At 40.3% G+C, this 26,470-nt stretch overlaps 1 long non-coding RNA gene across 2 annotated transcripts; it reads left to right on the forward strand.

Moving 5' to 3' along the window:
• The first annotated feature begins 384 nt into the window (after window positions 1-384).
• LOC137561439 (uncharacterized) lies at window positions 385-25,951 on the forward strand. Of its 2 annotated transcripts, none has more exons than XR_011030012.1 (4): window positions 385-497; window positions 22,196-22,311; window positions 24,202-24,263; window positions 25,829-25,951. It is a non-coding gene; the product is annotated as an uncharacterized lncRNA (long non-coding RNA). The 2 variants fall into 2 exon arrangements; XR_011030011.1 differs by having other exon boundaries at window positions 22,196-22,272.
• Window positions 25,952-26,470: the final 519 nt, after the last annotated feature.

The raw sequence follows: 26,470 nt of genomic DNA on the forward strand, positions 1-26,470 counted from the left end.
AAAAACTGCGCACAAGAATGAACCATCACCGCTTTAAAATTAATGAGGGTAAAATGGACACACCAGTGGGCCAACACTTCTGTGAACCAGGACAGAGCATGCAAGATCTAAAAGTACTTATTCTCAAGGGTAACTTTAAAAATGAACAAGCAAGAAAGATTTCTGAGTACAAATTTATGAAAATGTTCAAGACATTAACAGAAGGTTTAAATTGTGGAATGGGATTCATGACTCCTTATGTAACATGATTGACTTGGCTTCACTATCTTCAGAAACCTGCTAGATTTCATGTTTGCTTGCATAAGCTCACTGGCTCCAGCCTGCTGACCACCTGACATCTAACTGCTGAACAGCAACCAGTACGTTCAACTGCCATCTTCATGCAGCTTCCCTGCATCAGTGTTTTACTACAGTTAACATCTAGAAATATGCCTGAAGAAGGGGACTAGATCCCAGAAAGCTTGCATTATTCAACTTTAGCAGTTAGCCATTAAAAGGTATTACTTTTACAAGACTTTGTTTTTGTCTACCTACATATATAGTCCACTTTAACCAAAGACAACTTCTCTTTTCAAATAACCCAGAAAAAGGTTTGCACACACTTTGCCCCATTGTCCATATGGATTAACTCAGGAAACATGTCTAAAGCTCCCCAGTGGCATTGTAGAAATCTCGTTGGACTGTACAGTACACCTTCTATTCCACTTTAAGATGGTTCAAGCTTTTCTAGATAGCCACCAAGCGAACCAAACTATATGATTCACTTTGTACTGATGTTGTAATAACTGTGGCAACTGCGGAGCTAGTCTACTTTAGGGGACCCACCGCAAATCCCCATAGACACTTTCAGCTGGTCTGCAGAAACGGAACAAATGTCCGCTTTCACCTTGTTTAAACCCCCACAAGCCTTATACCCACGGATAGGTAAGCATATCCTGTAACGAACTGTGAGGTTTTCAGTCCAAAAAAAGTTGAAATGGGCTGTGTAGGAGCCGCCGAACGGCCTTCATCTCGGTTCCGTCGGCCATCTTCATTCTGCTGTGCAGGTCCTTTCTTTCTCCTCATTGGAGGGTTCGTTAGCTGCCGACAGAAGCTGGCACGCCCCCACCTAACAATCCCTCCAATGAGGAGGAAGAAACGACCTGCAGAGCAGAACAAAGATGGCTGACGGACCCGAAATTGCGGCCGTTCGGCGGCTCCTGTACAGTCAGTTCCAACTTTTTTTTTTGACCGAAACCGCAAAATTCGTTAGAGGACCTGCTTAGCTACCCAGGGATATAAGGCTTGTGGAGGTTTAAACAAGCAAACGGAAGACATTTGTTCCGTTTTGCAGCCCAGGTGAAATTGTCTATGGGGATTTGCGGTGGGTCCCCTAAAGTAGACTAGCTCCGCAACTGCTGTAGGGGCCAGAAGCTGGGGCTCCAGTTTGTTCTAGTCAAGTAGCGAGGTTGCACTCATGGTGTAACTTGTGGTACGCAGTGCCGGTAGTAAGAGCAATATAGCTGTACGATGTCTGTGCATGCCAATATTACCACACTTTTGTGCATTAGGCCCAAGGGTAAAAAGCAGAAGAGAAGCTAGGCATGCATGGTATCTTTTCACTCAATTCCTACAGTGCGTTATAAATAGAGCCACCAAAAACAAATCTTGCGCCCCCTAGACTGCACTCCTATAAAACTTTCCTTGCTGCTCCCTCATCTCCCCAGCCCTGTAAACATTCCACTCATTGCGAGTAAAATGAAGAATCAATTTTAACTTCTGTCAGCTGATTTTTAAGGCCTTGAACAACCTGAATCCCAGCTACTTGGAAGAACTATTTGTACTGTACCCTTCTATGTGCATTCTCTGCTTTGCTAGCTAACTTGATGATTGCCAGGCACCACTTAAAACATTATTTTTTGTTACTATCATTTGTCCTTGGATGCGTTGATCTCACAAGACCTCTGCACCTCCACTAGTAAACAAGTTACATAGCACATTAGTAGATGGTCTTTTACATGGAATTGGAAACTAGAACATGAACAAAAACAGCTGACTGAGACAAAGTTAAAAAGCAGCCCAATTAACACTTGAGAAACATATTGATAAAAGGGTGTTGTCATGAACATCCAGTTTAGAGTCAAGGTACTGAAACTGCAGGTAATAAAAGTTAACCACTAGACAAAACAAATCACAAAGACTATTTGTGCCCAAGGTTGTTTTTACTGACATCACTATAACAGCATACTGTTCTTTGTCAGCAATGATACAAAGGACCTGTTCACGGTTTAAGGGTTGTTTTGATAAAACCTGTGTTATTCACATTCGTGTACCACTAAAATATGTATTGAGCAAAATCAAATTAAAGTAAAACCAGGGATTAAATAAAATGAAACTAAGTGGTAATACAATAAAAACTGTATAAAAACATAGAATAAGCCAGTTGTTTTTGCCAGCAAGGCCTTGGGCCAGATTTACAAAGTTAAAGGGATGGTAATTGATAACCTTCAGCTTGGTACACGAATGCAGCCATGACTGCTGACATTGCATCCTGCCCGAGTTAAGATGAGTCATATAGAAATACTGACTCCTGCCAGACTGATGTCTATTCAACCTTGCCCTGTAAGGGCTACTTCAAAGTAAACAAGAACTATTCCAATAAAGTTCAACTTTAAAGTCAAATTTTACATTTGATGAGATATTGCTAGGATTAAATATCACACTATTTCATAATGCATATTTTGATTCTGAGCACACAATCACCCAGAGTCCCAGACCCTATATTGCTCCTCCATCATTATCCTAAAACATTATGTTAACCTGGAAGCATCTATAGCTTGAAAATGGGGGAGAAACCGAGAGCCCAATATGGTGCAGTATGTTAATATGGAGAGATCTATTGTGAATAAATGATATGATTATACTCACAAGGATGGGTCGCCACAAAGGCAACCACTGGAAAGGCCGGCGGGGAGAATTGTAACCTGACCCCGCTCAGGTTAAAAAGTCGCTCTCTGTAGATAGGAGAAAATGGGGATACACCCCTCCACCAAGGGTGGACTAGATAATATTGAAATACGATAACAGAGGCGCCAAGCAGAATGAAATTAGTTAAAATTGTTAAAAAGGGGGAAGTGGGTGGACTCACCTCCCTTCTGAAAAAAAACTTACCAAAATCAGGTCATGAACCAGGTAGAGCGCCTCTGTGCAACCTTTCTCTGCTTCTCATAACTTTAGTAAGTCGAACATTTGCTCATCTTCAAACACTGCTTTTTTTTTTTTTTTTTTCAGTATGCCTTTTTTGCCTTATCATAATATACTGCTGCACTCACTCCTTTAAAAACTAAACCTTTCTCTGTTTCCCCCTGTTTTAAATTCACTTTTTTACTGTTTTATCATTTTACTAAGAGTGACTCATACTCTGCCTTTATATTATGGATATGTGCACTGCCACTTTATACATGCTATTTGCACATGTTCTCCGTCTATTTTGTATGCATATCTTGGTGTTAAATGCATAATTGCACATTTTATTGCTGTAGACTTGCGGTGCACCTTTGGGTGCCTGGTAATCCCCTTTTTTTCCTTTTGTTTCCCTTCCCCAGCACCCTCCAAATAATCGTTTGCCTGAAGAAGCGGGACTGTTACCCGTGAAACGCGTTGCACTTTTGGAGTTACTAATAAATGTTACTTTAGACTGTAAGTAACCTGTCCATTGTCCGGCCTTTTTTTCAGAAGGGAGGTGAGTCCACCCACTTCCCTCTTTTTAACAATTTTAACTAATTTCATTCTGCTTGGCGCCTCTGTTATCGTATTTCAATACTGGAAGCATCTATGTTACTGTCAGACACTCAAACAGTGCGGTTTTGGAGAGAATACTACTAAGACCTTCTGCTTTGTGCTGCAAACTATTCATGCAAGAAAAAGAAATACCTGAACTTGCTATACTGAAAAATTAGGCTAGAAAATGAATTGCATTTGATTTTTACAGTTGGTCTTTTAAATTAATAACGATCTGCAAATTGAAAAGGACATATTATTTTCTGTGCACATTGGTAAGGCGAATGCACATACGTTTAACAGGAAACACTGTGTCTGATTCCCATACATTAAACTCTTCATAAAGAGAACTTTAAATTGATCACAAATATTTATAAGTGATGCCATCTTTGTTTTGTTAATCCATTCAGGAATCTCCTATGTGCTGCAGAATATTCTGCTTAGAGGATATAATTTAGAAGACATTTAAAGCTTACTTGAAGCCCATCTCTGGGTGAATTGCCTGTGGGAGGAATTCCCCTTTCAGTCCTCCCTGCTCCTCTATTCTGTTTCCAGGTCCTCTGTCACCTGGTCTTGTGATGACATCTGCATTGAATGTCTCTGTCCTTCAATGTTTGTCCATCACAAGTTCTTCTGGTCACTGCTCTTGTAAGTGGGTAAAGACACTGACCCATATGCAATTAGCTATATGTTATATTTTCACACCTTAGCTATCAATAAACATGCAATAAATACTCAGAATAATTTTGACAGTACTTTTCCACTTATTTTTTGATACTTTTTCAATTGCAGAGAACTGAAAACTTAATTTAAACAGAAGATGAAAAATTATCTCCTATGACAGTGATCTGCAAACTTGGCTCCCCAGCCTATAAGGAACTACAAATCCTACAATTCATTTGCTTTTATGAATCCTGACTGTGGCTGTCAGACTCCTGCAATGCAGTTGAGGACTAGTAGTTCCTTAACAGCTGGAGAGCCAAGTTTGCAGATCACTGTCCTAGGAGAAAACTTGTGAGTAAAAACTGACCTCATATTAAAGTATTGAGCTAGGTACCAAAAGAGACAGGACTGCTGGCCATCTTGGAAGAGGGCATAGTGCGATTTTGACTGCAGTTATTTTGCTGAAAAGAGGGACCCTTTTTACCATTTTGTTATAAGCATTTCCAAATAAATATATTTGTTATTATTGGGTTTTCGATACACAGTAATATTAACCACTTCACCACTGAGGGGTTTTACCCCTTGAACACCAGAGCAATTTTCACCTTTCAGCGCTCCTTCCATTCATTTGTCTATAACTTCATTATTACTTATCGCAATGAAATGAACTATATCTTGTTTTTTTGCCACCAATTAGGCTTTCTTTAGGTGGGACATTATGCCAAGAATTATTTTATTCTAAATGTGTTTTAATGGGAAAATAGGAAAAAATGTGGGAAAAAATTATTATTTTTCAGTTTTCGGCCATTATAGTTTTTAAATAATGCATGCTACTGTAATTAAAACTCATTAAATGTATTTGCCCATTTGTCCCGGTTATCAAACCATTTAAATTATGTCCCTATCACAATGTTTGGCGCCAATATTTTATTTGGAAATAAAGGTGCATTTTTTTCAGTTTTGCATCCATCCCTAATTACAAGCCCGTAGTTTATAAAGTAACAGTGTTATACCCTCTTGACATAAATATTTAAAAAGTTCAGTCCCTAAGGCAACTATTTATGTTTTTTTTAATTGTATTTTTTTCTTTTATTACAAAACAAAATAAATTGGGGAGTGTGGGAGGTAATGAGTTAATTTATTGTGTAAAACTTATGTGTTTGTATATGTAAAATGCTTTAGGGTGTAGTTTTACTATTTGGCCACAAGATGGCCACACTGTGTTTGTTTACATGTGACCTGTAAGCGTCCGGAAGGACGCTTACAGGAAGCAGTACGAGGCTGGGAAGATCACAATGATCGCGCTGTTTCTAACAGAAGCAGCTGATCATTGCGGGGGCTTAGATCAACGAACGGGAATGGATTTTCCCGTTCATTGATCTCCGGGCGAGTGGGTGGCAGCGTGCACGAGCGGCGGGAGCGCGCACACGAGTGGCGGGAGCGCGGACAGCGGCGGTAGCGCGGAAGGTACGGATTTCTCCGTTCCTGGTTTTTTAGTGGGGAAAAAAGGGACAGAGAAATTTGTACCGCAGGGGGTAAAGTGGTTAAGGGATATTTCAATGAGGTCATTTTCCAGGCCTATGTGACAGTGGAGTTTGTCAGAACATTTTTCTGTGTCAACTAAATTAAAATGATACTAAAGATTATACTAAAGTCAACAGCATTGCTCTGAATCACGGACGTGTCCAGTGATTTTACCACGCTAATTGTGGTAAAAGTACTTGTGCAAAATGCTAGCGATAAGCATTAGCGTTTTGTGCTTTTATGGCCCATACTCACGGGCTACAGTTGTCGCCGCAACACGCGGTGCGCGCGTGTTGCGGCAACAGGTCGCCCGTGAGTATGAGGCGCAACACGGGTGCACACCCCGAACCGTCGCTGCTGTCGCCAGGCGATTGGCACGGTCAATCGCCTGGCAACAGTTGCCGGCGCAACTTCGCCGCAACTGTCGCTAGTCCGCGTGAGTATGCGGACTAGCGACAGCAACCTCTGTCCAGAACACGGAGCTTCCGGCAGCGGGGGAGGAATGTCGGCGACAGCTTCCGTCGCACAGCTGACCCCTCTTCCGCGTGTGTACGCGGAGGGACCTGGCGATGAGCTGTCGCCGGCCTGTCGCGCACACGCTCCCGTGTGCTAGCGACAGACCACGAATGTAGCCCGTGAGTATGGGCCATTAGATATGAATGGGGCCTAACAGGGCCTAAAGGGTCTGATTCACAAAGCTTTTCTGTTGAACCACTGACAATTTATCTCTCCTTAAATGACTTAACTCATGCTTTATCACTATCTTATCTTAGCTAGCTAAACTCATGATTTATTTCTCCTTTACTGCCTTAATGCTGGTCGATTTTGATGCTTGATTCTCCTGCTCAATCATTTTGCTGCTCAATTCCGCAGTCAATTCTCTAATCTTCCACTCGTTTTTCTTATCTTTTTCCATTTACTTCAATCCGGTATCAAGTGGCAAAACGATCGGGCGGGAGATCGGACATGTCGGAAATGATCTATCAAGCCATCTTAATGGCTCAAAATCGAGCCATGTATTCCCAGCATTAGTCATGGTTTATCTCTTCTTATCTGTTTATCTTATGAATTATCACTTCTTATTTGTTTATCTCATGCATTATACTTCCTTACAGTAAAGACGAAAAATAATAATAAGCTTTGTGAATCAACCCCTTTTCATCATCATTTTCTGGGGACCGGTGGGGGTTGGATGGGATGGTGAGCATGGTTTGTTGGGGGTGGGGGTAAGCGTGGTTTTGCTGGGGGGGGGGGGAGGGGTGTGTGTGTGTATGAACTGGGGGAAGGTGGTGCTGGGCACGTGGAAAACTACTGGGCCTCCTAAACCTGACACTAGCACATTTTAAGTGGGACAGGGTCTCCCCCAAATGTGCAACCCTCCAACACAATGTGCCCTGTATGTCTTTAACACCTGCCCCCCACAGCAAACTGAGGCCTGACTCCCTTCAACCAGCCTTTCAACACCACCCCAAGCAAGGTGTGGCCAGTTTACCAGCCCCCGTACCCCAAAGGGAGAACATACCACAAAAATAGGCAATATACAACCAATGTAGAGGCAGTTGTCAAACCTAATCAAGCTAGAATCATCTATGTGTAGTACTCCTAGGTAAGACAGCAATAATAAAGTGCATAGTGCCTGTTTAGAAGTCTTGCTGCAATATTACACTCTTCTGTAGAATAAAAGTGTTGAGTGCATGAAAGTAAAACTGTGAAAATCAATCAAGAGAAAAGTGCATTCGTGCAATAAACCAGAAGCCATCAACCAAGGATAATACACACAAATAGGCTAAGCAGAAAAATGGGCTAACACAATAGTGTAGCAGAGATGATGTAAACACCTACCCAGAATGAAAGGCAGCAGTATCTGTTTATCAGGCTGAGAAATCAGTGCAGCAGTGAAAGGGTGAACAGCTACCAGGAAGGGAGACTCTCATAGTGAGAAGAATGGAAGAGAGCGGTGCAACAGACAGGAGTGAGTAGCTAACCAGAAACAGCTGTAAGGAGAGAACAGCGCCACCTAGTGACACTCTGCTGCCAGCCGCTCTGCATTAGTGAAATACAGTGAGAGGAAGAAAGAGGGGCCAGGCCCATGGACCAGCTCAAAACTTCCTGTGGACCGGCATTGGGCCGCGGACCGGGGGTTGGGGACGTAGTGGTTTACATAGTGTATGTAATCTGCTTCATGCTGGCCATCCAGTCCCAGATCCTTGTGAGAAGTCTTTAAAGTGAATCTGTACTCTAAAATTCTTACAATAAAAAGCATACCATTCTATTCATTATGTTCTCCTGGGCTCCTCTGTGCTGTTTCTGCCACTACCTGCTGCGATCCTGGCTTGTAATTGCCAGTTTTAGGCAATGTTTACAAACAAAAGACATGGCATGTGATAGGCTGAGAGGAGCTCAGTCTGTGACTGACACAGAGCCTGCAGGGGGCGTGGAGAGGGTGTGTATAGCTTCTATCCTATCACAAGTAGAGCAGAAAATTCCAGCCTGAGTGCCTGAGTCCAACAAAGCCGTCAGAGGAAGGAAGATTAGATTATATAACAGAGATAATACAGCCACTGTGCAACTAGGAAAGGCTGCAGTAATCCAGACCACATTAGAACAGCCATAGGAACTTATAGGATAGAAGAAATAAGGCTCAACATTTTGTTACAGAGTCTCTTTAAAGAGGAACTCCAGTGAAAATAATGTAGTAAAAAAAAGTGCTTCATTTTTTACCATAATTATGTATAAATGATTTAGTCAGTGTTTGCTCATTGTAAAATCTTTCCTCTCCCCGATTTACATTCTGACATTTATTACATGGTGACATTTTTACTGTGGGCAGGTTATGTAGCTGCTCCTAGCTGTTTTGGCTGTTAGAGACAGCTGTAAACAGCTAATTCCTGTCTGTGAACATTGTTACATTGTGGCAGTTTGCCCAGAGTACCGCGGTACTCAGAGCTTCTTGTGGGAGGGGTTTCAGCACAAAATCAGCCATACAGCGCCCCCTGATTGTCTGTTTGTGAAAAGCATTCTATTTCTCATGTAAAAGGGGGTATCAGCTACTGATTGGAATAAAGTTCAATTCTAGGTTGGAGTTTCTCTTGAAGGTTAGATCATTTCAGTCCAAATGCTGTGATGTCTCTGCTGTAAGCCTCTAAGGACACCATAATATCACAGTGTCCCCACATAGAAGTGTATGGTAAGCTAGTGTCTGAGGTCAGTAAAGTACCAGGAGAGTTAAATGTGCAAATGGAAAATACTGCAGTAACCTGTCATATAATTTAAACAGATCCTTCCTTCAAAGTTTAGAGGAAAGTTTAAACTTGCTGAAAAAAATCCATCTTAGTTACATCTGAGGGGAAAGTAAAGAAGAAAAAAAGAAAACCCAGCATGCCCTGCAACTTCCTTTGTGCACCAGATGTACTAAATAAGAGCCAGGGAAACTTGGGAATGATTTATTGACAAGAAAAGTAAGAGTGATTTTTTACTTTTGGATTGCCTGGTTAGCATCCTTATTACTTGTTTACCAGATAAAAATAAAGAATTGATTTTTGATTTTATGCCTGACAGCTACGCTTGAAGAAGGACATGTAGACTAGTGATATGTTCTATTGGTGTGGAGAGCTGATGGCTTGGCCCCCGACGGAATTGACTAGCAGAGCAGGGGAACAAATTGCTCGGATGAGGTGACCCACCCATTGGATTTCTCAGTGATCCATTAGGAGGATTTGGAGGCTACTGTGCACATGCTAGATTCTCAGCAGACTCCTCCCATACCAGCTGCTTTGGCTAAAACATCTAACGTGTGTACAAGGCCTTAGACCGCTAAAGGCAGAATGGAAGCAGCATTTTCAGTGTCAGAGTGTTAGATAAATAGTGTGTAGTAAGTAGGGTAGTGCTTGATTCTTGGAATGTTCATCCTTTGAATAACTTAGTCAAATTGCTTCTGACTATGGAGCTGTTAGACTTCCTAATACTCCAGGGAGACCTACTGAGTGCGCTCTTAGTGGCTGCAGCTTTCAAGCGCTTGGAGCCTGATAGGCGTTAACTTATGACATGACAAATATGACATGCTAAATTGACAATATTATATTGTAAGCCTACAGACTCTCTGTTTCAGCCTGGTAAGTGTGTCTCATTGATGCTGTGCATGCGTAACAAGCTAAAACTGGCTGGGCCGCCTGTGGTACAAGCTAGGAGCAGTTTATAGCAGCAAAAGGATTAAACCCTCACCTGGTCTATCAGAAACTATGTTATTGACACAATTACACATGTAAGAGAGTAAAGAGAATAAAAACATAAATGTAATTGTATAATAAGTAGCCCCTTTTCTTTTCCTGAACGAACAATTCTGCACATTGTGCCACCCATGCATTTGGCATAGTAAAAATGCCAGGAGACATACACATACTTTGGTATCCTGAGAATAAACACAGTAAAAGCCAGGCAGAGGAAGAGGCTAAATATTTAAAGAATATTCCAGTGGGATCTGAAGGATTGTGCAGCTAAGCAGAATATCCAAGGGAGTTAATAATGTGGTTGTTGTAAGAAGCCATGTCTTCCCCTGACACAACATTGTGCATTGTTCAAGGAATCAACAGAAGAATTGTTCCCAGTATGCAGACAGAATCACTTCAATTTCATATATAGAGAGCAGCAATTTTGCTACAGAATTAAATTATACACTCATTTTAAGAGAAATAGGTCCCCATCCCTCCAAGCTAGACAGTGTTCAGGGAATCTTGATTCACTGGTGAATTCTGATGAGGTATGGATGGCTGAGATCATCTTATAAGAAGGATAGGAAGGGCAATGTGTAGTATGAGTGGTACCCTTGTGGGTCAATTAAACAAATGTATATTAGGAATGGAGTGCGAGGCAAGAGTAGAACTGTGCAATATTTTGCTATAGGGTGCTAAATTTTGTAGTTATGCCCATGTGCAGAAGTTCTCATGTAATCTGTGTTTACAAAACAAATATTTCAAAACAATCTCAATGTGTACAGTGTAAGGCTAAGCTCGTACAAGGAAGTACTGACTATAGTTCAATTTTAATACTGAAATTAAACTTACTGTATAATGTAGAGGGTTGTTTAGCCATTCCTGGTATTTATCATTGCACATTTATGAGACTAGTCATTGGATTCTGGCAGAGCATTTCAGAGCATCATTTAGTTCAGGGCTGTCCAACTCCAGTCCTCAAGGGCCGAGGTTCTCTCACATTTTTGGCACAGCTCTAATTAATCGCTGGGACTGAATCAGGAAGAGTGTGGTTAATCAATTAGAGCACATTTCACCATTTCTCAGTCCATCCTAAATACCGGCATGGATATGGCCCTCGAGGACTGGAGTTAGACAGCCATGGGGCCACATGTAACTAACTATTTCTTCATTTTTTATCCCTTATCAATAAAATGCCCTTTAAGCCACCAGCAAACAAGAAAATACTCAGAATAATTGTAAAAGTTTCTCCTAGGAGAAAACTTAGGTGAAATGTGATTTGCACAATTATTCTAGTATATAATAATTCTAAATCTATAATTCTACAGAAAGCAATGTGGACATTTTCCATCATATATACCTGAAGCAGCCGATAGTATCTGCAATATTGGGAGTAAGATGTTAGTTACAGTTCAGTTGCAATACAGTTATGCACCATCAATTTTTTTAAATCAATAGATTGAACGTATTAGTCTTGCTTTTGTAGTACAATACTACACACATTAGAATATGGAAGGAAAGTTGTCACAGGAAACATTAGAGCTGTTACAGATTACAGGGAACCTGAAGTGAGAAGTATATGGAGTTTGCCATATTTATTTCCTTTTAAATAATACAAGTTGCCTGGCAGCCATGCTGGTCTATTTGGCTGCAGTAGTTTCTGAATAACACCAGAACCAAGCATGCAGCTAATCTTGTCATATTTTACAGACATGTCAGAAACATCTGGTCTGCTGCATGCTTGTTCATGGTTTATGGCTAAAGGTATTAGAGGCAGAGGAAGAATCAGCAGGATAGCCAGGCAACAGAGCATAGGGCCTGTACACACGACTCAAAATGTACTCCTCAAATGTACTCCTGATTGATAATTTTGATTTCTGAATGGATGTAATTTCTGCTGCAGACTGAACAAAACAATTGATGAATTATTTATTATTAAGACATGTCGGCAAATATCAATCAATATGTACACTTTCCACTGTTTATAGCCAATCAATAAACACGCACAAGAACCCACTGGCTCTTGTTGAGGACAAAGGAAGAGTTGCAAAAACCATCATACACTGTGTTTTTGGAGCTTCCTGGTTGGAAAATTGATCATAATGATCAATTGCATCAAATGTTGCCCATGCTGCATGCACTGACTCATGTACACAGCCTGCATGACTAGAATGCCTATTTATAAAGGAGTAACTGGGCAACTCTGCATTTTGTTTGGTGGAAAGTATCACCAATATTTTTTCTACAAATGTATAACGTTGTCTATAAGGTCCATATTTTACCTGTTTTGGGTGAGTATGCCATTTATTAATTGCCCATTATTTGAATAATGGATATTATCACATTAACAAAAGGTAAACACACCTATTCTGCAAAGCAAAACAAAAATCTCAAACTCTTCCTTACTACTTTTAGCGTCTATTTCCACTTATGCACAGTGCAAGTCAATGAAGCATCTGATCACCGCCTTTACACTGCTTGTTTACTATTTGAATACATGTTATTCTGTAGTGTGTTTCAACATAGCTTCTTTTTTTCCACTTTATACACATTTCTTTTCTTTTCGCTACTTTTCATGTCTAGTTTAAAAAATACCTGTTCTATCGTTTATACATTTTTCATTAAAAAAAGTGGAAAACTAAATCTTCAATTACAAAAGGGGAGAAAAAAAGGCAACCGATGCACAGATCACCACTCTTTATAAAGGGTTCCTTAGGTCCCTGCCTGTTACCCGTGGGTGCAGATAGTGGGATTAGGCACAGGAAGCTTTGAAGGGTAATAGCAGCACCAGGGGAAGGTGACATGTAGGACTACTGTATGTGCATTTTAAGTACATGTATCTTTTATCTACACCTGTTTGTCATGTTTGTATATAATCAAGGTTTTTGTGCCATAGTATATTTAAGATTTGCTGATGTATCAATTCAATGATTTTCTTTTTAATGAATCTATTTTTTTAATTAACCTATGAATTAAACTATATGGCTTTTATGGCTTTTGTGCTATCTGCAACCATATCCTTTGGAGAAGCAATCATTGTTGTCTATACACAGTTCTCTCTCTTTATTTCAGGCATTTTCTAGCAGTCTCGGAGTTCTATACCAGCCATTGAAAAGTTTTTTTCTTTGTTCTGTAAAATTGCGGTAGAACTTTTTTTTTTTTTTCCAGTCACCACATTGTTGAAAAAAATGGTTCTAATAAAAAGGCCATAAATACCATCCTGATCTCATCATGAACCACAAGTCTTAGGATGTCACAAGAATCTGTGATACTGTCTGTAGCTTTATTTGTTATGTGCTTCTTGTAAAACATCCCTCATATTTTCCTTTTGCTGTATAGTCTTTAAAGTCATTGTATCTAGAGAATAATAATTCTTTACTAGGTTTTTTAGGAGATATGTGGTTGGTAAGCATCCTCTAACATTCTCTTGTCCTGACTTGCTGTTTGATGAAATACACACACATCACTGTCACATCCGCTGTTTCTCTTTAAGGTCTCTCTTGCTCATCTTCTCTACAGTTAAATGGTTATACATTTAACAATATCCTCCACTTAATAGTAATAGAATGGTGCTCTCAGTGATGGGTGAAACTGACTGTTCTGGCTACAATTGTTTGAAGACTATGGGAAAATTTGTGTGTCGAATTATGGTCTAAACGTGCTAAGAAAGAGATTATAATAGCCATTTTCATAAATATTTAGATATAGTATGTAAGAAGAATCAATGTAATTGAAACGTCAATGATTTGCAGATTATTAATAATAACAGTGAGTGACACAAACATGTGTTTTGTAATTAAATTAAATAATATGGCTTCATTTGAATAAGACTATTAAAAAAAAATTAGATTGGTAAAATATTGCATTTAGCATTTTATACTTTATTTTCCAAATTCACCTAGATTCCCACACATGTGGTAATAGTTCTGTAATATACAAAAGATGTTGCTTTAATTCATTAAGTCCTGCTTGGTAATGTAGAAGTCTCACCAGCTGCAGAGTAGGTCTCTGCAGCAAGCTGTGATTCTCTCTGACAAGTGATCTGCATTCTGCAATACTTCCTGCTTCAGTCTGTGAGTAAAAGGCTTCCTGCATCCCTTTAGATGTGCCTGCATGCAACTAGAGGCCCCTCTTCTTTGTAACAGTATATAGATCTGAAAGTCTAAAGGGATACAGAAAAGCCTCTTTGAATGTCTCCTTCTGCTCATGTGTATTTTTTATCTTTGTTATGTCCCACCCGGCAGTGCATAGATCAAATGGGATGAGTAGCTGGACCAGGTGGCTCTTCCTATTGGTTCTCTTCTTTGTCTGTCCAGTTTACCGAGTATAGTTGGCTAGTTACCAGCAGGTCCAGGCTGGTCTTATATACCACACATTTTCAGCATGCTCTTATCTTTGTGACTTGACGTTAATTGAGATATTTACCGCACAAGTCGGCAATTTACCTCACTAGTTGGTAACTTTACTTTTCAGTGCATTAACAGCCTTCGTGGATTAGAATTTGGTAGAATGTTCAGTAAAATCAGCTATTTTTTTGCAGTAATGCTTAGTGAATTGAAGCCAATGCGTTTAGAACATTATATATATATATGCTAATCATTATTACTTATTAAAGATTTGTTTGCAAGCAAGAAAAAATATGTTAATAGAAAAGATATCTTGGTTTCTCAACTTTTTGTCTCTCAAACCACATATACAATATATATATATATATATATATATATATATATATATATATATATATATATATATATATATATATACAGAGGGGCTGCAGCACACAACAGCTGCAGCACATGTTCAGAGCCCCTCTGTATTTATATATTTCTTATGGAGTCTGGGGACCTCCAGTGCTGCGTGCATGCTTTGCATAGAATTGCATAAAATTTGGTTTGTGCTGCTTATTTGGTATTGGTATTTATTTATCATTTTCCCCTGTGAGCCTGCATAACCACGCCCACCTCTAGCACAGTTAAGCATATAAATGAGTGCATTGCACATGTTCAGAGAGTTCATTTGGTAGCTAGTGAAAGGTGGGGTGTTTTTAATTTCCTTTTTTCCCATTTAGTTGACTCTTGGGTTTTTGGATTAGTTCCCACTAGACTGCTTTTAAAAACTGGCATTTTGCATGGTAGAGTAGGACTCACCAGATTGGGGACACTTTGGCGCAGTTTGTGAGCTTAAGCGCGTTAAAGCGTAACCAAGAGCCCCTGTCACTGTTTTCCTGTTGTGTGCTGCAGCCCCTCTGTATTTATATATTTATTATGGAGTCTGGGGACCTCCAGTGCTGCGTGCATGCTTTGCATAGAATTGCATAAAATTTGGTTTGTGCTTCTCATCCCTTGGTATATATATATATATATATATACATATATATATATATATATACCGTATATTCCGGTGTATAAGACGACTGAGCGTATAAGACGAACCCAACTTCTTCAGTTAAAATATAGAGTTTGGGACATACCGTACTCGCTGTACAAGACTAGCCCTCTTCCAACGCACACCAAATTAAAATTAAAAAACCATCATATACTGGTGCTATGTATGAACAGATACTGATGCTGTACTGTATATGGTACCCAGTATAAACCAGTATACAGGGGATTGACTGGTTGGATTGGTCAACTCTACCTCTCCTTAAGTGGAACGGTCAGTTCTCTTTGTCTTCCTGTTTATCAGAGCGGTATGGAAGAATAGATTGTGCTGTGCCCATAAAACACGGCTCTTTTACCCGTCTGGCCCGCCCTTGTATTCTATTTACCTCCTTCTCTGCCTCTCGGATCTCGCACATGTGCGCCTGCGCCGCTTCACTACAGTCCTCAGCAGCGAGATCTGAGAATCGTTAACAGGATAGGGCATTTCACTCGGCATCAATGAAACCCTGTGTATAAGACGACCCCCAATTTTTCAGAAGATTTTCAAGGGTTAAAAAGTAGTCTTATATGCCAGAATATACTGTATATGTATTTTTTATTATTCTTTCCTTCCCAAAGTATTCCACCATACTCTTTACTCCCCCACACCTGAGGACAAAAAATAAGGTTTATTTGTAGGGCAAAGGTAAATATTAAAATAATATTGAACATTAGCCTAATAATGACATTATATACTTAGTAGCATTAGTTGATAGAAAAAATACCATGTATTGTACTGAACTTTGTTGTAAAATGTATACTTTCAATTACATTTTATGATTTCAAGAAAACCTTGTGAAAGTACTTCTTTTAATTAGTTATCTTCTTTTGTCATTATCTTGCAAATTTGCAGCAAAAATGTAAATTTGAAGTATAATCATTTATCATTTAATAGCAAAATATATTTTCAGAAACAAAATTTAGTGACTTATATAATATGTCTGAAATGTACTTATGTTAATTTTATAATTTTGGGCATGTTTTGCTGCAGCACATTTAGTATTGTATTGTCCTGGATATGTATACTAGGGCCAGGGACGGATCTAGGGGGGGGGGGGGGGGGGGGGAACAAGCGGGTATCTTGCCCCAGGCGCAGTTTGTTAGGTTCTTAAAAAGGCGGCAAAATGAATGGCAGTTTAGGCGCCAAAACCTGACCTTTAGGCGCCAAAACCTGACCTAGCCCCAGGCGCAACTTGGTCTTGATCCACCCCTGACTAGGGCAAAGATGATTTTGGCTTCTGACTTGGTGGGGTCTTGCAAAAGAGCCACCCCATGTTGTAACTAGAAATTAGTGGGCTTGCCAGCAAAACATACAGTATGTGGTCTGCTCCCCTAAAGAAAAAGTAAGGTGATAACTACAATACAAACAGCCATATGAGATGTAATTAACTAGACAGCGTTCCACAGTAACCAGTTCCACAAATCTCAGATAATGATTAAACAGGCATGTGCACAAATAAAAACAACATTATTAGGCAAGACCACAAGTAAAATAACATAATTAACCAGGTATGTCTATCACATGAAATACATAATTTAGCAAGCATTTCACCCATATAAAACAACATAATCTGGCATGTCTGCCTTGTAAATTAACATAAATAAGCAGGCATGTCTACCTGTTAAACAGCATAATTAAGCAAGCATAGTTCACAAATAACATAATAAGTCACAAATAACATAATTAGAAAGGCATTTCCTATAAATAATATGATTAACAAGGGCACCCTCATTATAGAACCCCTCTTTATTTTTGCTTCTTTAAAGAGACTATTTTGGGGTCCACTCATGGTGCCTCTTTCTGCACCCCCATTATAGTGCCTCTCTGCGAGAACCTGTCATTCTAGTGACTCTCTGTGCCCAATAGAGGACTTTGTCTGTGCCCCCATTATAGGCCCCCTCTTATACTGCTTATCTATGTGTCCTCTTTTCTATTTCAAAGATTTTATTGAATTTTGCAAGGTAAAAAAAAAATCAAACCTCAAACAATAGAGCATTACCCTGGCGCAACAAAATCGTATATCATAAGCACAGCTTCGTAACATCAATGACCATGATGCTTGTACTATTGGCAACATTGGAGGCTGCATCATATTCACCATACAAGTAACTCTATGGGCCATATTCTATTGCCTAATCTTACTAAACTTAAGACCCCCCCAGGCGGAATAAAACTCGCTTGTTCTTAGTTCTCAACAAGTTCTTAACACGGAATCCAATCACCCTTATCATGTCTCCAAGCATCAGCGATGCTTCCCGGCAGACATGATCGTTAGCTTAGACCTGCAAAAAGCAGGTCTAAACCAGCTAACGCACGTCGCCGCCGCAGCATTTGGGGGTCTCCTTTAATAGGGAGACCCCCAGAGCTCCCTGTCGGGTCGCCGCACACTTTAGAAGCCCCCACGCAGCTCTGCTAAGGCTCCCCTGTCATTGTAAATACCTCCACCGATCACCCGACGCCTCTCGCCGCAAAATCTGTCACGTAATTACAGTGTATCCAACACTGTAATTACTGTCCGCATAAGAGCCTGGGCAAAGCATCTTTGAATCTGCAGCCGGGCTCCCCATTGGTCCGCTGTCTGAGCCATTTTATTGGTTCAGGCAGCGGACCAATGGGGAGCCCCGGCTGCAGATTCAAAGATGCTTTGCCCGGGCTCCTATGCGGACAGTAATTACAGTGTTAAATACACTGTAATTACGTGACGGATTTTGCGGCGAGAGGCGTCGGGTGATCGGCGGAGGTATTTACAATGACAGGGGAGCCTTAGCAGAGCTGCGTGGGGGCTTCCAAAGTGTGCGGTGACCCGACGGGGAGCTCTGGGGGTCTCCTTATTAAAGGAGACCCCCAGATGCTGCGGCGGAAGATGGCGGCGATGTTCGGCGGGCGAGTGCGCATGTGTGGGGAGTGAGGCCGTGGTGCTGATGGACAGCACCACAGCATAAACCTCACTCCACATCGTTCGGTAAAAGGGAGCATCACTTAGGGCCCGTTCACACTGCACGCATTTCCAGCCGCGTTTTGGAAACGCCTGCAGGTGGCCGATACGCACGACATCAGACATTGCATAGAGTGCCATAGGATTTGCCGGTAATCCTTGCGCGATGGCAAGGTGATAAGTAGCTCGCATCTGCAAGCTACTTGTCACCTTGAATAGGATATGGCCCAATGGCTCAAATATCTCAGGTACTGTAATATGGAAGGTAGAGGCCTGCCTTAGGCTCTGATTTGCACTCTCATGAAAAATAGGCAGATAAAGTAACAGAAAAAGAAGAAAGAAGGGAGTATAATAGTGTACAGAAAGAAAACAGAAGGAAAGCAAATGCCTGAGGCTCTACATTTGATACTACCTTGCCAACCTAACCTCGCCTCCTACCCCATTCCCACCAGATGATGCATTTATATGTCCTCTTTTAGTGCCTCTCGCTAAACCCCACTCATTATATTTTTCCTCTGTGTGCAGCTATTATAATTCCCTCTATTATAGAACCCATCTGTATGCCCCCTTTTAGTGTCTCTTTGTGTATACAGACAGCGTGGTGTATTCACTAAATTGTGGTAAGCATAATAAAGAGCATAAAATCTTAACGCGTGATGAGTAGTGTAATGCAATACATTTTATGCAATCCATTACACTCTACTCATTGTACAGTACTCTTTACACATGTTATTCTACTTATGACAGTTTAGCAAAAATACCCCACTATTTGTGAATTGGTACTAATGTAAGTTAGGACTTAAAACCATGTTATTAAGTCCACAATCTGTTAAGATGAGGCTCTTATCTATTTTAAAAGAAAAGTTTATAAACAGGGATCAGAGGCTAGCTAGAGGCTAGCACACACTTCAAAGCAGAGAATTTGTTCCTTGAATATCTTTTGACCTAAAGAAAGAGTACATGTGTATGGGTGTTGTTATATGTGGTTTATTTTACTTTTTGTGGATTTTTAACTATAGTTTTATAAATAATTTCATTTTTTTAGGCCCCATTTTCATTGAATGCCGGCGTCCTTCTCCAAGATGCATGCAGCACTCATACTAATATGAAACCCTATCTGAATCCCCCTGCCGGCATACATTTTAAATCGGCACTGGTAGACTTGGGCGCAGGATACAGCTGGTATATAGCTGATCCTGCTGCTGCACAAGTCCCGGCTGTGTTAATTACTATTCCCCCTCCAGGCCACCATGGATGGTGGGGAATGATATAATTTGGCTTCCAGCTATTGCTGGAGGCCAAATTATTGTGTTTTAAAAGAAACTTCAGCTCCGTCTTCTGACGGCGCTGACGTTACTCAGTGAGCACCGCAATAGCTGTAATATCTATTGCAGTCTATGGTGGCGCCGGCTGCACCCAAACCTTTCTGCGCTGAAAAGCACTGCTCCGCCCTGCCGTGCCAGTGCTTTTCAGTAGGGATTTGGATGCTGTGTACAAAAAAAAATTTGCAACAGGTTACATTTTTTTCCCCACACGCAAGTTGGAAGCAGTCTGTTGATTTCAATAGGCTGCAATACCGCTTCCAAATACATGTGCAGTTAAAAGGAGGGGAACGTGTGCAGTGGATATGGGACCTTACTTTTGTTTATGATACTGCCAACAGCTCACATTACTGAAGTAATGTACAGAATTGTTAAGGAAACAGCAGTGTGTTGAAAGGCTTTAGAGATGAATTCTAATTGCTAAACAGTCTCTTGCCTTCTGCAGCTGCCATATATATTACTGTGTCTATTCCCTGATGATTACACAGTCGTACATGAACTAAGTCACTGACAACATGAAGAGTACATTCCCAGAGATGCTTACTTGTGAAAATATTTGTGTTTGGCCTCCTTAGCTATCCTGATATATTTATACACATTCCTTTGTTGTACCTTAGGGGAAAATACCTACTTCATCTTCATTTACACAGTGAACATCATAATTTAACACAAAATTACATCTGTATGCCCCCACTACTTATGCTTAACTCTTGGTATTTGCCTAACTCATCATCAACAGCAGCACACAGATTACATTTCAGATGCTATAGTCTTGCCTCTGTTAGTGTTACAAATGTGAGATGGGGCACTGTTCAAAATATAAATAAAACAAGATGCAGTGATTTGCAAATCACCTAATCCTTGATTTTATTAAAAATATAGAAAGACAACAAATGAAAAGTTGTAAGCCATTTTTTTTTCATTTTAGCATATATGTTCATGTTGAATTTGATGCCAGCAGTACATATCAAAATGTTGGGAAATGGTTACATTTAGCAGTGTGTTATAAAACCACTATTTTTAAGATTTTGGAACAAAAATTGTACTCTTGAAAATGAAGTGTTGTCTTATTCTCGCCTTCTGATGTTTCCTTTGTTGTGGTCAGTTGAATAGTGTACTGGTTGGCTGTTGCCTTTGATGTGGGATTTGAGCCTTTGACCAGGGTTTGAATCACAGCTCAAACCAGTATGTAAAACAGTAAGAAGTCTTTGGGCAAGGCTCCCTAATGAACCTGGTCACCTGTGGAGTGCTTTAAGTCCGTTAGGAGAAAATTGTGATATATATGTTCTATTGTAATATGAGCAGAAGTTCCAGACCTGGGTACATTGTTCAGCATTAGTGCTGCCTTCACAGATGTGAATGCTACCCATACCATGTACACAAATGCAACCAGGATCTTTCTGCATTTTAGTCCAGATGATGTGATTTCCATGATTTCTAAAATTAATTTATTATTTTGAATTCCAAAAATGAGATGCTTACACTGGTGTTTGGGGGTCTTGACACTGAGTATTTTATGGGCAGGACAATTAGGCTTTCTTTAGATGCATCTTTACAGCAAGTGTGATTTTTTTTCCTTTCGCTTATACAGTATAGTTATATAGGTTCACTTTAAAGTCCTCCACTTTTTAATGCACAATAGTAAATTTGCATCAACTGGAAATTTTTTGTGAATTGCACGTCAGTGTTTCTCTTTTTAATAAATATTTTAAAAATACTTAAAGGGAGTATGAAGGGAAATTTAAAACAAAAACAGATACTTAACTAAAGAGAGGGAAGACTTTGGGTCCTATAGAGCCTTCCCGTTCTTCTTCCGGTCCCCACATTCCCCCGCAGGCTCCCCTGTTAGCAGAGATGAGTCATAGACTGCTCTCTTCCGCTTCGGTGAGACTTAGACAGCCTTCGGAAGCACTGCGCACACACACGAGCACCCTCTCTCACTGCGTGCGCTGTAAAGAGTTGCCCATCTTCGGAGACGCCCAAATGCTTCCGAAGACTGCCGAAGTCTCCCACGACGGGAGATGCAAATGGAGGAGCCTGCAGGGGAACGAGGAGTCCGGGAGGAGAATGGGAAGGCTCTATAGGAACCATAGCCATCCCTCTCCTTAGGTAAGTATCTGTTTTTTCTTTTAAATTTCCCTTTAAATTCACTTTAACTGCTGGCTTTTACCATAGTCCTCTAGCTCATTGCTGCAGGATAAGGCAGGTCACCTGACCCTACCCTGGCCAGTACTGCAGCTACAGTTCCTCCCTGCTCAGCGTGTAATAAAGCAATAGAGAATCTTGGGAGAAAAGTACTACAAGTAAAAGGTTATTTTTTTTCTGGATTCTCTAATATTATAGTTTGTTTTTTTTATGCACAGCCAAGATGCCATCCACTGAACATGGAAAACTTGTTTAACATTTGCACATGCAGGCAGTGACTGTATAAAAGATCATGGTCAGTTCCATTATGTATTTATGAACCTGAAAGGCACTTGTAAGTTACCGGTATTTTTGTAAAGCAGTCTCTGTCTCATATATATTTAATGTATTTATTTATTTAACTATTTATATAGCGCCGACATATTACGCAGCGCTGTACAGAGTATATTGTCTTGTCACTAACTATCCCTTATTTGCCATCAGATTCGACCAACAGATAGATCCCTCTCTGATCGAATCTGATCAGAGAGGGATCGTATGGCCACCTTTACTGCAAACAGATTGTGAACCGATTTCAGCCTGAAGCCGTTCACAATCTGTGGTGGTGCTGCTGCACCGCTCCCCCCCCCCCCCCCGCATACATTACCTGCTCCGTCGGCGCGAGTCCCACTGTCACCACTGTCTTCTCCGCTCTGGTCTGATCTGGTCTCTGGCATGCTTCACTTCTTCCTGCCCGGCAGGAAGTTTAAACAGTAGAGCGCCCTCTACTGTTTAAACTTCCTGCCGGGCAGGAAGAAGTGAAGCCTGCTGGACTCGGAGCCCAGCGCGGAGTCCAAGCAGCGGTGACAGCGGGACTCGTGCCGGCGGAACAGGTAATGTATTGCCGCTGTATTGCGTCGGGCATTCGAACGCCGCTATCGACGCACTCCCGACCCGAGAAAAATCTTCCGCACGGATGGATCGACTGGAGTCGACGGGAACGATGGATATCGGATGGAAATCCAGCGTTCTGTCAGTGGTGTGCGCGGCGATTTCACAGCCTTTTCGATCACTGTGATCGAAACGGCTGTATATCGGCGGGAACATCGTTAGGTGTATGGGCCCCTTTAGAGGGGGTCACAATCTAGTCCCTACCATAGTCATATGTCTATGTATGTATCGTGTAGTGCATGTATCATAGTCTAGGGCCAATTTTTTAGGGGGAAGCCAATTAACTTATCTGCATGTGTTTGGGATGTGGGAGGAAACTATAGTGCCGGAGGAAACCCATATAGACATGGGGAGAACATACAAACTCCTTGCAGATGTTGAACTGGCTGGGATTCGAACCGGGGACCCAGTGATGCAAGGCGGGAGCGCTAACCACTAGTAGTTTAGTAGTTTGCCACTCCATCATTTTTATATTTGCTAAGAACATTAGAGTATTGTACTGTTAGCCATCAGTAAAAGAAAGAGGTTTTGAATCAGGATGATACCATTTATTAGCGAACTTAGAAGAAAAGCAGTAAGCTTTTGGCTATGAAGCTTTCATCAGATTCCTGAATACTGACAATATATAGAACACACAGCTTATATACACTGGACATTGAAAAGGAGATACATTGTAAGAACATTACACACACTTGCATATTAATCTCAAGAAATGATTTGGAATAATCTCATCATTCTTTTCATATCATGTTTTTCTAGTCATCACATGCCTTACTATGGCAAATGAGCCAAGTAGAGATAACCTCATTTTCTTGGCAATTGCTACACAACCACAAATTGACACGTGATCCTTACCTAAATTGTTTCACATCAGATTAATGACTCAGTTAATTTTTTAAGGCAGCAGCAAACTTTTGTACCGAGATGCATTTTCCTTAAACAGAGAATCACGTCCCTTAATCAAAATCTGGGCCAAAGATTGAATTATTGCGTATTATAATTATCCTTTAGTTATTGAGCCATCCTTTATTTGTAAAGCACCAGCAGTGTTATGTGTGAGAAATGAAATAACAGGGGAAGATTATAAACTTGAAAATAACCACCGCAAAAGGAGGAGAATAGTATTCTGCTTATTAAAGTTTATGTTATTTGAGTTGCGTACATACAGTTATCCGTGTTGCCATTAAAATACTGTTTTATGTAACATACAGTATCAAGGAAATATATAACCTTATGTGTTTACCTATCAGAGTAAAAGCCATATCCAGCCAAATAACTGAATGTTGTTTTATAGTTATCTAGTGTAAAAAAAGACATGTATATCAAGTTCAACCCCCTGGTAGTTTTTACCGCTTGGTAAGTAATTTTTACATGAAAATTAGCATTTTTGCCTGACTCAGTATTTTTGCAAAAAAAAGAATGAATTTTCTTAAGATACATGTTTTCAAAAAAGAGAGCCTAATTGAAAATGTTCTCATGACTATTGATCTTAATGCATTCGGTTAAAAATGCATTTTCGCATGCATGCCTTTAAAGTGTAGCAAAAATGTGTATCTCACACTTATATACTTCAATGCTTTTGGAGAAAATGTGTTCTTTAATGTCCAAATATTTTCACACGTATTCTCATCTGTGTAAAAAGTGTTATTTTATACCCATACTGTATTATCTATTTGTGCAAAAATGTGCTCATTAGTACTCTTGAGCCCCACTGCACCTCAATCAAGAGCAAAGAAAAGCCACAAGAGCAGAAAGCTTTGTGTCTCTATCAAGGTATAATTTCTCCACTCCTAGGAGTCATGCATGTGGATTCTGTTCAAAGTAAGGAAAAATAGAGTCTGAATCAAGAATCAGCAGTAAATTTGTCATGCACAGGCAACACACAGCAATATTAGAAATGCTAACACACTACCCTATCAGTGCTACACTTTGGTAACGCAGATTGTACTAATAGGGTAACGCACGTTGCTCCCTTGATGCATGGCAAATTTACCACTGCTTTGAGCATCAGGACCATAGGTATCTAGGTTAAAAAAAGGTGTGTCCATCATATACAACTGGTATAAATCTAAATTGCTCTATCTTTGAAAACTGCTGCTTAATGTAGCAGGAATATGTGGTAAAGGCGTGACTAGTTCTGGATTCATTTTTTTCTCCTATGCCTAATGTTGCTGGAAGGCCCATCTTCCAGAGGTAATTTAGTAAGGGCATCCAGCATGACTCTCCTTCTTCCCAGAAGTGTGTCCATCATGACCCTGACCATAGCTGCCTCTCATTTCCTGTCCCTTTAACCACCAGTGTACACAAAGGCTAATGGATCACTACTGTCAATTTCAGCCAAATTTTTGAGCAGAGTGAGGCTGAAAGATGTCTCTCACCCTGCAAATACTGAAAGTCCGGGTTGACGTTAATGCTATTTCCCCTCTGATTTGTAGCAAATAGTTGGGTCACGTAATTTGGGCATCAGCTATTGCCAGTGGTCGAATTACCTTGTTTTCTTCCAATTTGAGCTATGGCACTTGCGGGCAGGCACCCAAATTAGTCACTGAGCGAGCTATAGTCGTAATTACTACTGGTTAGGTGAGTTCCCGGATAACCAGAACTCTACTGTAGCATGATCCTACTGCAAGTGGAAAAATCTGCCCCCCCCCCCCCAAAAAAAAACAAAAAGAACCCCAAAATACAGTCAACCTCCAAACAAATGAGAAATATCACTTTTGGTGGGTGTATAAAAACGGCAATGGAAAGTTGATGGTGTTTTCATCAGATTCAGTAATGGAATATATACAGTATATATATATATATATATATATATATATATATATATATATATATATATACACACACACACACATGCACATATGATAGTAATGTAGTTTACTGCATTCGATACCAAACATATTCTAATTATACTTTTGCAGCTTTGGTCTTCCCATCTGCCTCTGTGGAGGTCCTGCCAAGGTCACTGCAGAAATCACGGACAGCTCTACAACCTCTATAACCTTATAATACTATATTACTGTCAAACTGTCAGACATTTGCAAAATAAAAGGCTTGACTGAGAATGAAAAATATGAACACTGTTCAACATCAGATCTTTTTTAAAATTCTTTCTACAGTTTTCTTTTGTTTCTATGGTGATACATTTGTACATCTGTAGTTGTTCATTACTTGTAAAGTCATAGATTATCTAAAGCCTTACTACAGCTAAGTTAAGACTTTAACGATACAGCACGGTCCAACTACCATCAATCACATGAAAGATCTGCATATCTTCTATTTTGGTGGGTTGGGGCACACCCATTGCATGGAAAAGTATAAGCTGGGATTTTGCTTTTTTGGATTCAATCTGGTTGGGTTTGCCCATTAATTAGTACCTGTATGGTTCACCATTTATAGTACCTGCTAACACAGTGGAAACTCATCTCTCTGGAGGACTACTAGTAGGCTACAGCAAGCAAACTGAAGTTGACTAAGGTAGCAGGTATTAATATTAATATGCAAGATGAGGTCAAGGTAGGTGGAGTAGTTGGTAGGCACGTGGCTTAGACTAAGCCCATGTC

The sequence above is a fragment of the Hyperolius riggenbachi genome, chromosome 3 (assembly GCF_040937935.1).
Source record: "Hyperolius riggenbachi isolate aHypRig1 chromosome 3, aHypRig1.pri, whole genome shotgun sequence".
Classification (NCBI taxonomy): Eukaryota; Metazoa; Chordata; class Amphibia; order Anura; family Hyperoliidae; genus Hyperolius; species Hyperolius riggenbachi.